Genomic DNA, 14,123 nt, shown 5'->3' on the forward strand with positions numbered 1-14,123 from the left:
GTGGACGAAAAATTGCATCCACACATACGCACACACATACATACATATACTTTTTCTAAGATATGCTAAATGTTCAGAAACCTCTGAAACTTAAAGATATGCAAAAAGTTTCCTACGAGAAGTTGTAAAATTTATAAACTTGGTGAAAAAACATACAGTAATTTTAAAAAAGGAATTAAGAACGTACACATATTTATAAAACGTTTTTTAAAGAGTCATCAATTTTGTTATTAAATACTAATTGGAAATATATTTAAATAAATTTTGTATTTGTGGTATAAATTTTATTTATTATTTTATACATTTTGAATATATTATTTTTAAAATTCTTAAGATGATTATGTTTTCAGATTTTGTAATTTTATGTTTTCTTGACGTTTCAAGTAATTCTGAATCGTTTGACACTAAAATTGGAAAAACGATTGCGTGTATGTATATGAATGGGGTATTTAACCTCTCATCGATTTGTTTCCAAACACGGCTGCACCGATTTCAAAAATATATAAGCCATTTGAAGAAACTCGATAAGGACTCGCGTTTTTATTTGTACAAGACGGTCGGCTGAGCTATTTCTTTGTGAATAACAGATAAGTGCAAAATTTTTCCTTAAATATTTGATCCAAAATCTATTTTGCCAAATTTGTGAATTCAAAAACTTTTACAAAAATTTCAGTTGAGAATCGTGTTGATTAGTTTTTGGTAACGATCTTCCGGGCCGTTTCTTTGCACTTAATTGTAAAAACAAAATTATATTAAGCGCATGTTCGTGTAGTTGAATAGTTGAGGTATATTTAAAATAAAAAGTTACAAAATTTAAGTTCTTATTGACTGTGTCGATTATTCACACATATCGGAAAGTTCATGTGCCTTGTCTTAAGTATGCCACTTACATCTAGTTTTTTTTAATAATTAGGTAAATTTAATTATTTTTTACTATTTGGATTAGTTTATATATATATATATATATATATATATAATTGATTGCGCATATCAAAATTTTGTTTACATAAATATACAGTTTTGGTCCAAATCGAAGGATGATCAATAATTTATTTTGAAATATAAAGAACGTTAAGTGTGCAATTATATGCAAGATTTTATGTTCTCACAGCTAAAAGAAACCTGTATATTCGATTAGAAATTTTGAATGAAAATTAACGTCACACACTGATTAGCACATAAAAACTAAACAGTGCAATTAATTGACTAAACTGTATTAATTACTGATAAAAAACTATTAATTCAGTTTAGCATTGCATAATTTTTGAGCAGTACACTTTTTATGAAATAAGTACAGAGTGTACGCTTGTTCTAATTTTATTAATTCATGCAAAAATGTATTTATACAAGAATGTATTTATACAAGAATTGTGGTGTTTTGGAGAACAAACTAAAAATTCCGAATCATTAAATAATTTGAAATATGATAAGCATATATATATATATATATATATATATATAACAATTTCAATGTTTTATTACATAGTGTACGATTGTACCATACTCATATTTATTACAAAAGCAAATTTTCTTTTCACTGAATAAAGACTAGGATCAGCCGAATATTTGAATACATATATATTTTTTTAAATTAATATTTTTCATGTAACGCTTGATCAAAAGACTCTGTAAATATATATACATGGTATCCCAGAACTCAACGTCAAGCCGAAACGGGTAACTATCTTGAAAAAAAATAGAAAAAAAATCTATGTAAATAAATTATAATAAATGATCATATAAGTTGTTACTAATTAATAATAATAGAAAAAACTAATTACATAAATTATTATCCAGAGCTGTGATGAAACTGTGATGATTTTTTTTATTTGTGGTTAACTTTTATTAATTTTGTTCATATAAACTTTGGACCCACAACCGTAAATAACACTTCTAGAATCACAGTCAAAATTTATTTTTGCAAAATTGGCATTTGATCCAAGTTTTGAAGATTTAAGACTTTTTGTTGAACTATGAATTTAAAGTTTTCGAAATTGGTCCAGTTTGAGAGTACCTCCTCTAAAAAATATATACTAAAATGTGTTGGCAAGTTCCATGAAATGTTAGTGCAATGATCAATCAGGATTGTAAAATGGTGTGTGATAAAAAATCGAGTAAAACAATAAAACCTAATATATATATTAGAGCGAGTCGATTTGTATGGGTAAAAAAGTCGCATAGGAACATATGATTTTCGGATAATAGGGATCAAAATAAGATACTTTGCCGAAAAAGCCGTGTCTCTAAATGAATTCAAAGATTGGGTCAAAATGGGTGAAAAAGTTTTTTGTGTGTGTATGAATTAATATCCGAAAAAATTGCTTTAGAAAATTCATTTTTTGAAATGAAATACCAAAAGGAAACAATGAATCAGAATTCATTTTAGAGATATCGGTTTTTCGGCAAAGTATCATATTTTGATCCCTAGTATCCAAAAGTTATATGTACCTAAGCGACTTTAAAATCGACCCGCTCCAATATATACACTTATACTCAATCTAAATTATCAGTGTTCAAGCCTACTTAGCGCTTAACTTTATCGGCTAAATTTATCCATTAAATTATCGCAAAATGTTTAGTATCTTTATTAAATCAATCGATCTTCTATTGACATATACACGAGTTAAAAAATGTGTCAGCGTCTGACCTTTACTTACCTGATATGTGACCTATCTTGTTGCATAATTTCAAGCTTCACTCATTAAAAAGTAATTTGTTAGATATTTGTCTACCTACATACATTTTACACATACACAAAAGCAACGAGAAACTTGTAGACCTGTTCTTGGATGAAATGGCTCTCTTATCTTACTAAACGTTTAAGTATAAGAGCGAAAAACAAGTCAAATAGATACATTCAGGTTACATAGTGCAATTTTGAGCAGGGGAGACTGGGTACGGTTGTGCCACTTTTTTATTTGATCTGCAATAATTTTGTTAATTTACCAGATAGCTGAGAGAAAAGTAAATTAAATGGTAATTTGAACATTTGTCTACCGGAAAATACTAAATACTGTCCTTAGCTACGATGGGTTAGTCATAAAATTAAATCATACAAAAAGGGCAACCGTCTACAACCTTCTGTACTATTGTGGCTGGCATAAAAATAGGTAAACACCAAAATGGTTTATAACAACTTTCATTATCAAAAATATGTAATACAACGCAGCATAAACATTTAATTATAAATGAAATATAACGATATATAACAAAAATAATTTTTTAAACAAAGTTCAAGAAATCTTTGTGTAATTGTGTAATCTTTTATATTGAATTTTTTTTTCCCTTTCTTTTGCGCATTTTGTCTTAGTTAAATAGATTTTTCTTCATCTGTTTAACCTCCACCCAAAAAGGACAATACCCACAACCACGTGTCACAACCATACCCAACGCACACTTTTGTAAACGAACCATCATTATGACTGAACTAAATTATCTACGCAAAAACTATTTGCTGGTAATTAACTACTAATGCTCAACTTTCAGCAAAATCAAAAAAACAGTGATCTATCTGTAAACAAGCAACTGTTATTATTAAAAGAAATCGAACAAAAAAACTTCTTTGGACTCTTTAAAAGCAATGCGGCTACAGATCATGTTATTGTAGGGCACTGACTACAAGCAATAATGGAAACTTGTTCAAACAAATATACAACATTTTTCTCTCCTTGGACCTTTTTGAAAAACAGTATAGTTTAGCGACTGTCACTACCGTACCCTGGCACAACCGTACCCATATATTTAATGCATCATCTAGTTCATATTAAACAGATTGTAAAATCAAAAATTCTAAAAAAGAAGTTTATGTTGCCAGAAAAGCCGATTCGATAATTTTATGTTTACTTGGCATTTCAAGTCATTCTGAATCGTTTGATATTAAAATTAAAAGATGTTTGTATGTCAGTGCGTGAATGTCAGCTAAAATTTTACCATTTATCAACGTTTTTGCAAAAATTGTTGCTCTGACTTCAAACTTTGTACGAAACCGATTGAGGACTCGCATTAGCGAGACTATCGGTCGAGCCGTTTCTTTATAATCAGCAGATTAGTGAAAAAGAATGGTACATGTTTAAGCCAAAAACATTTCGAAAACTGTTAGAAAGATATAAGTTAGGAATAGTGCTGATTGGTAGCAAAATGTACCGGGTAATTTCTTCGTAATTATTTTCTGAATTGTTTTGAACAATTTTATTGAAGTGGTATACAGTAGGGAATTTTATGATCTAACGAATAGCATAAATATTATAGGTCTACGAAAAGTGATTTTAGGGATTAAAAATCTTTAATTTTGGAACAATTGGCTGTGCTCTTAGGACAGGCACCGTGTATACTTCGTTTTGTGTTTCGTACTGATCACTGTTGAATACACTTAAATAAATTTTATCTTTAGAACGAAGAAGAATAAACAGTGATAAATAAATTTAATTAATTCATACAATTAAAAATATTATAAGTTTAATATGTAATCGTCACAATTTTGGAGGTTGCTAATATCTATTCTTATCTATAAAGTCTATTCTTTATATGTCACAAAGTTCACGCAAAATACTACTAACACCTATTTTGACTTTATAATAAGCAAAAAGTTAAAATAAGAGAGAATTTGCATGATACTTTACCTGCACACAATTTGAGAAAAACTAATATACAAAATAGTTACGGATATACTAATTTTAAGCCAATAAGATAAATTATCTTAATAAGATGAAAATGTACCTTAAGTAATACAAGATTAAGCGTATTTCCTATTAGTAAGATGAGAGAGCAAGTTTATACAAAATAAGTATATTAGTTTGATCAAATATTGAAATCAAATATTTATTATAATGGATAATTGTTGGATACATATTTGTATATTAAGGTTCTTATCGTTTGAGGTATGATATGCGCATTGAATGAGAAAAATATTTTCTTAAAGATTTTACAATCTAAAAAAAATTCGTTTCTCTATCTGTCTCTATGACACTATGCCGGTTATTTACAATCATTTTTTTTAAAATACAAATTAAATCGTTTATTGAATGTTTTACAATAATTTTTTGAACTTTTGCTTTTGATATTTCCTACGCTTGAAATACATTGTCATATAGAATGTGTAAAATAGACAAAAGTAAAAAAGGAAGTTTAGGAAGTTGTAAAATATGTAATAAGATACACAGAACACATAGTTTATATCACTTTGTAATTGAATTATTTTTAATAATTCTTGCCTTAGAATAAAAATGACCAGAATTGGTGATCGTATTTTGTTATGTATTATAATGTTATTATAATTTTTAAGAACATTATATGCATAAATAATTTATTAAATATAAATACTAAATTTAAAAATAAAAATATACTGATAACTGATAAATTATTAAACTACATTAAATCATAATGTCGTTAATTATATGAAGAAACATACGCATTAATGAATTATAATGATTATTAATTGATCACATTAAGAAACAGATGTTTATGCAAGTTTTAGTTCTTAAGTATGGTTTAGGAAAAACATTTTTATAAATATTAAGAATTTTCTAATTGTAAGTTAATTATTTCGATATTTTCAGAAGAAATCAGCAATTTTCGATAAGTTAAAATTTTGGAACCCTATACAAGATTACGATAAAACATGGTGATTCGATCAACAATGTTTCGATTTTTCCATCAAAAGGGTTTGTTATTCTTAAAAATAATAATTAATCTAGTATATTCAATTTGCATTTACAATAATACAGCTTTGCTTGAACGTTTGTGGTACATAATCATAAACACAAAATGTGCATAGGTTATGTATTGTAACACATGATTTTATATGATCCATTATTTTTCAAATAAATGTACAAAAATAAGGGTTTGTTTGACCCTCGTGGATCCATTGGTCTAAAAATGATAAGGTTATGCTTTGAAAGACAGGTGATTATGTTCCTGATCTTTATTCGTAGAATAAATGACGAATTAATTTTAACGAGATAATTACGTGATGCCTATGTTTATTATGTACTTAAAATTATTAAGAGTCCTGGTTGATTAGATCAAAACTGATATTTTGATTATGTGATCCATGCTTTATTGCAAAAATTGTAGTCGCTGATTTTACGAGCATCCTTGTAAATATTTATACTGTTACCATTTGTTTATAAATAATTCCGATTTATTTTATAGATCATTATATTTTACTATTTACGCTCATGCACGATCGTTTATTTTACAACGTTTACTGTTGAAATAATTAATTCAGAATTCCGCACATCACTTTAGATTTCTTCGCCAGAAACACGCTTTCATTACGATACTTATTCTCAAATTGCGAAATACAACCGTCGTTACATACAAATGTCTATATCAAACACACGTCGCTTTTATTCAAATTCGTACAAAGCCATATGCAATCGCCTAGTTATATATCCTTACAAAAGTATGTTTCATATTTATTATTAACTTTCTATCGGAATTGACAGGTTGGCAAAGCATTCATAGTCGCACGTTACAATTTCAATTGATTTTACTTACATTATCGCCTGGTTATTATGTTGGTAATAATCCACTTAAAAAGCCACGCTGATTTGAAAAACACCAAATCCTGTTTTTATATTCAACGTAATCCATCTACCAACTTTCTTCGCCTTTGAATCAAAAACCACTAGAACATGACAACATTACAATATCACAACGATTCCTTTTATGCACTGAAAGATAACAAATCGATACAGATTGCCGAAAATTGGGAATTGAATTTTTTAAAAGAAAAACTATCGTGAATTTGCTCCAGCAACCTGAACTATCGTTCAGCTAAATAGGTACTGACTGCAAGACCGTATAATGTCTTATCATGAGCACTTGAGCAGCGCCGATCGTACCTGTGAAAGCTTGCTTTGGTGGGATTGTCGGGTCACAAGAAACCGCCAGGGTTATACGCGGCCATATGCGGGTTAGACGCGAAGCCAACGACCGGCGACGACGAACTAAAAAACACTTCATAGTTTGCACTTTATTTACACCCACATTGACTGATATTTCAATCTTCACGTTCCAAGGTCTTTTGATCACACTAGCAAAATCCTTAAAAATGTTTGTATTTTCTCAATACTGTAGTTTGCATCTAGATTTCCTCAACTTGAATGATAGTCTAGTCATTTAAGCTGATATTTTAAGATTAAATATGATTTTACAAAGTGGCACCTAGTACCGGACATTTCAAAATAACCAGCATTGAACACATATGTAGCCATCTCCACACTCTGGAATGTCTGCACATTTGTGTTTGACGAATATTTTTAGATATTGCAAAAAAAAATCATTAATTATCCACCCTTTTGGCTGGGCCACACCGATACTCTCAGCTGGAGCATTCATCATAAGATTTTCATTCTTTTACTAGAAAATACGAAAAAGTAGTGACCGTTAGCACTCATACAAAAAAAATTAAATAATTAGAATAAATTACGTCAAAATATCAATATGTTTACTTCCGGCGCTAAGGGACGACTTAGTGTCCGATGCTAAGGGACAGACAATTTCGTTCATTTGGTGGTATCAACTAAAATTGTTAAGAGAACAAATAATATTGTACCATTTTACGGATAACAATCAAGTACTACTTTTATCTTTGCATACCACTCAAATGTAAATGCATAAATATACTAGAATTACTTAATTGAGTGGCCGTGTGCGTCACAGGTGAGTCTTGGCGCGTGATCCTGCACCTGTGTACCCCCGCGCCCCTTTCACTTGTATTTTGAAATAAAAAGATTTATATTTGATTAAATAATACGTGTTAAAAAGAGTCTCCGGCTTTAGGTGCCGTCCGGCGTTACGGGACTTCCCCCCAAATGATTTTTCTGATAAATGAATTATACACTTTAGAGTTCAATTTATATTTGAAAAAATAAATAAATAAAATAAATAAATAGTATAGGGTAGACTGGGTATGGTTGTGCCATTTTTTTATCAGCAATAATTTTGTTAATTTATCACTTAGCTGAGAGAGAAGTAAATTAAATGTTGATTTGTACATTTGTCTACGTGAAAATACTGAAATACTGTACGAGGTGTGTTCAAAAAGTACCCGGAATTTTTAAATTTCGCGGGTCTGGAGTGTCTGATTGTCAAATTTTTTTTTTTATTGTGTTGGTATACATGCCCCTAAAGTATGATGAAATTTTCAGCTATATTCACTGTTTACTTTGTCTGTGGTAGTCGCTAAGGTTCGACGTGTTTTTCTGAGCTCGGCGATTTTTACAATGGAAGAATTGAAAAGTCAAAGAATGTGTATTAAATTTTGCGTAAAAAATGAAATAAAGTGTAACAAAGTGTGTGAAATGTTACAAAAAGCCTATGGTGAGTCTGCTATGAAAAAAACAAGTGTTTACGAGTGGTATAAGCGTTTCCAAGATGGCCGCGAAGACGTTGAAGATGACGAACGCTCCGGTCGACCCAGCACGTCAACAAACGATGAAAATGTGAAAGAAGTGGAAAAAATGGTTATGAATGATCGCCGAATCACAATTAGAGAAGTTGCTGATGAAGTTGGCATATCAATTGGCTCATGTCATAACATTTTTTCAAATGTTTTGGGCATGAAACGAGTGGCAGCAAAATTCATTCCGAAACTGCTAAATTTTGACCAAAAAAGCAATCGCATGAACATCGCTCAAGAGCTGTTAAATGACGTCAACAACGATCCAAGTTTGCTTGAAAGGGTCATAACTGGTGATGAAACATGGGTGTACGGTTATGATGTCGAAACCAAAGCCCAATCGTCCCAATGGAAGAGCCCAGGTGAGCCAAGACCGAAAAAAGCACGTCAAGTTCGATCGAATGTCAAGGTTTTGCTTACTGTTTTCTTTGATTATAACGGCATAGTGCATCAAGAGTTCTTACCACAAGGTCGTACGGTTAATAAGGAGTATTACCTTGAAGTGATGCGACGTTTGCGTGAAGCAATCCGAAAAAAACGCTCCGATTTATGGAAAAACAATTCATGGCTGTTGCACCACGATAACGCACCTGCTCACTCGTCGTTGCTTGTTCGTAATTTTTTGGCCAAAAACAATACCGTAGTCATGCCCCAACCTCCATATTCACCAGATATGGCTCCGTGTGACTTTTTCCTATTCCCAAAGTTGAAGAGACCCATGAAAGGACGGCGGTTTTCCTCGATTGAAGAAATAAAGGCCGAATCGCTGAGAGTGCTCAAGGACATATCAAAAAGTGAATATCAAGGGTGCTTCGAAAATTGGAAAAAACGCTGGCATAAGTGTATTATATCTGGGGGGACCACTTTGAAGGGGACCACATTAATGTAGACGAATAAATAAATATTTTTTTGAAAAAACGAAAATTCCGGGTACTTTTTGAACAGACCTCGTATATGAATACGCTGGATTAGTCATAAAATCAAAATGGCGAGTGTCACAACCGTCTTCACTCCAGGAACGGTTGTGATAGGCATAAAAATAGGTTAAAAGACAATTGGTATGAACAACCAAATGGTTTATAACGACTTTCATTGTCACAAATATGTAACCCAACACAACATAATCATCACAAAGTTTATGAATACGATATAACAATATATAACAAAACGTAATCTTTCAAACCAACTTGAGAAAAAATAAACTGAACTGTGCGATTACTTTCCTTCTTGTAATTAATATGTCACCTTCACGACCAGTGTTATTGAAACAGTCTTCTTTAAAATCAGACAGAATGTCAAATAATAATTATCAGTTAACTAAGCAGTGAAAATATTATAGTAACTATGTGTGAATATACTAAGATTTCGTCAGAATCATCATTACAATAGTGACGAATGTAATAGTGATATCAGCTGCGAATTTTAGGTAAAACTAGAAACCGCATGTTCCTTGGTGTTTGATAAAGGCGGGTTTTACGCCACCCCTATTTCCAGAATATGAACTTTCACAAACAGGATCAAATGATGATTATGGTCGTGAAATCTTTATTGTCTTGTGTAGCTTTATCCTTGTTCCTTCTCATTTGTTTTTGTTTTAGTTAAGTTAGTTCGAAAAGGACAAAAAATATATGTCCAAAACTAAACTCTAATGTAGGGTAGGGCGGGGCTAGTTGAGCATAGGGGCAAGTTGAGCAATCAAAATATCTCGAAAACTATTCACCTTCCGTTTAGGCTTTATATGGCGGAAAGATAGAGGTTTGGGAGAAATAAACATCCCGCGATCGCTAGTGGCCGCTGGACAAATGGGTGAGGCTCACGGGCGTTTTGTTTATTTTGAGACCAAAAAGTAAAAAAGTAGTTCATCACGAGTTTTTCTCTGGTTCAGTCAAATGTTATTTATTTTTAATCAGGTAAATGTTATTCTTCCATATAATTATAGTACTTTTAATGTGCACAGAGATTCTGGGTATAATTCTCACGGTTTTTTTTATAAACTCACATTTATTTTGAAATTCCGAGTTGGGGTTAGTTGAGCATAGTTGCTAAACTTGTTCTGTCACTAAGACAATTTCCATTAACTTCCAGAAATTAATTATTATTTTTAAGATTTAAGCTAAGTCTATGAGTAATAATATAAAGAAATAATGATATTAAACAAAAATACTGAATATAATGGCAAAATAATTCCTAAGATACGATATTGTTTTGTAGAATCTACTTTTAGCTAATTATTCAAGAAAATTACTATAAGTTTTGTTTTCTCTGTCAATAAAGACTATAAATATAAAACTGGTTATTAAAAACTTATTTTATTTCATCACTAATCGACATTGAACTTATGATTTCATCATACTTCCTTAGTGCTCAACTTGCCCCACCTAACAGCTGTAGCTTTTACATTTTACTTATTACCAAAAAATAGTATTAACACTTTTGTTAAGCGATAAACAATAAATCCATTAAGCCGTATAGCAATTTATTGAGACTTTTCATTGAGGAGCTACTTCCGTTTAAGTAAAAATTTGCTCAACTAGCCCCGCCCTACCCTACTAACTGATTTTCAGATTATAAACTTTAAATTATGAACAACAGATTCACAGGATTATCTAACTAATGGGAAGGAATAGCTAGTAATATAATAATACAATCTAACCTTTGCTCGATCGGGCTTTTTTCCCCATGGCACAATACACACCAATATACACTGAGTAGGTCCAAGGGCTTGCGCTCGGACCCGACAGACCTCCTCGGAGGATGTTATATTTCTTAATGGGCCTTTTTAACCTTCGACTCGGACCTTATATTGCAGAAATCCTAGTAGAGTCGGATGAGGGATGCATTTAGCACGGATGCACTGTTGTGCAACCCTTTGGCGGCAATGCCTATTGTAGTTACAGCATATTATAAAGTGATCATGAGATTTTGGAACGTACTGATTCAGATCAATTTTTTTTCTTGTTTGAGGATGCAAAGTACAAATTACTGAATATATACGAGAGTATTCTCTATGTAACTTGTTAATAAAACTGCCCAACAAATTTCAACCAATCTGGTTCAAAAAATATTCTATTGCACTGAAAGCGTTAAAAGACCGTTGGTGGGAATAATTAATATTTTCTATGATGAACATGGATATTGCAAAAATCTAGATTTGTGATTTGCCTAATCTAAAAGCAAAGACATAACTAAAAACGAATCACATTATAACTATGTGCCTCCTAAAGAATAAAATGTCCTTTTCAATACTAATTATTTGATATTAAAATTGCTACACTAAATTACACACGCCACTTGACTACATAATTCTACATAGGTAAAAAATGAATAATATTTATTAAAATAAAACTTTTATTATAAAATCTTCAGTTAAAGATCAGTACGACGCGCATAAAGCTATTTTTTCTATTTTTCACTTTTATTCACTTTTATTTTTTAATTCCTGCGAAAAAAAGAAACATTATGTATATAACATATTACATTACTTTATAACTTAGTTAGCGCATGATAGAGTCGGCGCCAGCGACCTTGCTGCAATGATAAATATTCAGATATAGAAAACTATATAGTTTTATTATGTGAAAGTATAACTCATAATTATGGACAGATCCGGATATAAAGAATAGACGGCATAATGTTTATATACTTTGATATAAGATAAAAGTTATCTGTAGAAGGTAGAGTTAATGATTTCTTTCTTTATTTGATATGATGACATATTAATCATAACTTTGATTTTGTGGATTTCCACCAAAAATCTCTTCAAAATTAAAATATACCAGTTTTTCAAAAACTTTTTATATGAAATCAAATTGGAATAGACTAGCGCAAGGATGTCAATGTGGAATGAAATTCTTAGTTTAAAAATATCAATTTCTATTTTGAGACTTTGAAAACTAACATTTTTCATGAAATTATTTTCATCTTTCATACTCAATATTCAATAACCGGCACTATGCAAATGTTATTACCTCATTGACCATAAGAACTTATGGAATAGATCATCAATTTGTTTAATAGATAAAACCTTCAGACTATTAAATTAAATGACAATATTTTAATAATATACAATCTATTTGTTTTTTATGTATCATTCAGGAAAGCATTTGTAAAATATAAAAAATATTATAAGAGCGTTACTCCTCTTTGTGATAGTAATAGTCTCAATTTTTTTAATTTTTGAAATACAAGTTTCAGAAGTATTCAAGACTTTACCTAATAACTTCAGAAAATAATTTTTAAAAGGAAACCCTTTATTTATTTTTAAACGTTCATGTTTTCCTCAGAAAATCCGATTTGCTAATTTTATGTTTTCTCGAAGTTTTTACTCATTTTAAATCGTTTGAAACCAAATTTGAAATAAGTATGTGTGTGTACATGTGAGCAAATTTTTCAATCTTTCCTCAACGTTTTCTCGAAACCGCTGCACCAATTTCAAAAATTTAAAAGCTATGCGATTAAACATAAGGTTATTTTTTTTACATGAAATTTCGGTTTTGGTTCAAATTTTCTAGTTAAAATATATTTAAAAAAATATCGGCGATCAAACTATTTTTCCGGGACAATCCGGGACAATCCGGGCCAAAACACCTAAAACCGGGACGGATATTGCTTTTAGAAAAAAAAAAACAGTATCGAAGGCAAAAAATCGGGACTGTCCCGGCCAATCCGGGAAGTATGGTCATCTTATTAAATACCTCAATAAGAAGAAGCCTTGATAAGCTTTTCGAGATGATCGGCCGAGCAGTTTTGATGGAATTAGCAGGAAAGTGCAAATTGTTTTGTCTGTTAACTTTTCGTAATTACGAGGTCTGTTCAAAAAGTACCCGGAATTTTCGTTTTTTCAAAAAAATATTTATTTATTCGTCTACATTAATGTGGTCCCCTTCAAAGTAGTCCCCCCCAGATATAATACACTTATGCCAGCGTTTTTTCCAATTTTCGAAGCACCCTTGATATTCACTTTTTGATATGTCCTTGAGCACTCTCAGCGATTTTCTTCAATCGAGGAAAACCGCCGTCCTTTCATTGGTCTCTTCAACTTTGGGAATAGGAAAAAGTCACACGGAGCCATATCTGGTGAATTTTTGCACTTTGCAACACTTTATTTCATTTTTTACGCAAAATTTAATACAAATTCTTTGACTTTTCAATTCTTCCATTGTAAAAATCGCCGAGCTCAGAAAAACACGTCGAACCTTAGCGACTACCACAGACAAAGTAAACAGTGAATATAGCTGAAAATTTCATCATACTTTAGGGGCATGTATACCAACACAATAAAAAAAAAATTTGACAATCAGACACTCCAGACCCGCGAAATTTAATTATTAGTAATTCCGGGTACTTTTTGAACACACCACGTATATGTTTAAAAAAAAAATCTTAGAGTTTTTAGCGAAATTTAACATGGGGATAAAACTTGTGGTCTAAAGATAAACATATATCATAAAATATTATAGTTCTATGAAAAGTGGTTGAAACTAATTAAAGTTTGGAATGAAGGACCTAGGTTTTAAGAAATACAAGCCATATGCACTGTAAATAATATATTTGCAGACATTAGTTTTTTTGAAAGTTGTATATTTTAAAATCACATTTTATTGAAAGCAAAAAGTTTATTTTTGAAATAAACAGTTGAACATTTTATCGAATTAGCTAAGTCTTAATTTTCATTGATTAAGACGATTATTTAAACGTATCAGAAAGTTTATGCCATTTG

The sequence above is a fragment of the Ctenocephalides felis genome, unplaced genomic scaffold (assembly GCF_003426905.1).
Source record: "Ctenocephalides felis isolate EL2017-DRISC unplaced genomic scaffold, ASM342690v1 CF-g0.4_SCAFFOLD_01886, whole genome shotgun sequence".
Lineage (NCBI taxonomy): Eukaryota > Metazoa > Arthropoda > Insecta > Siphonaptera > Pulicidae > Ctenocephalides > Ctenocephalides felis.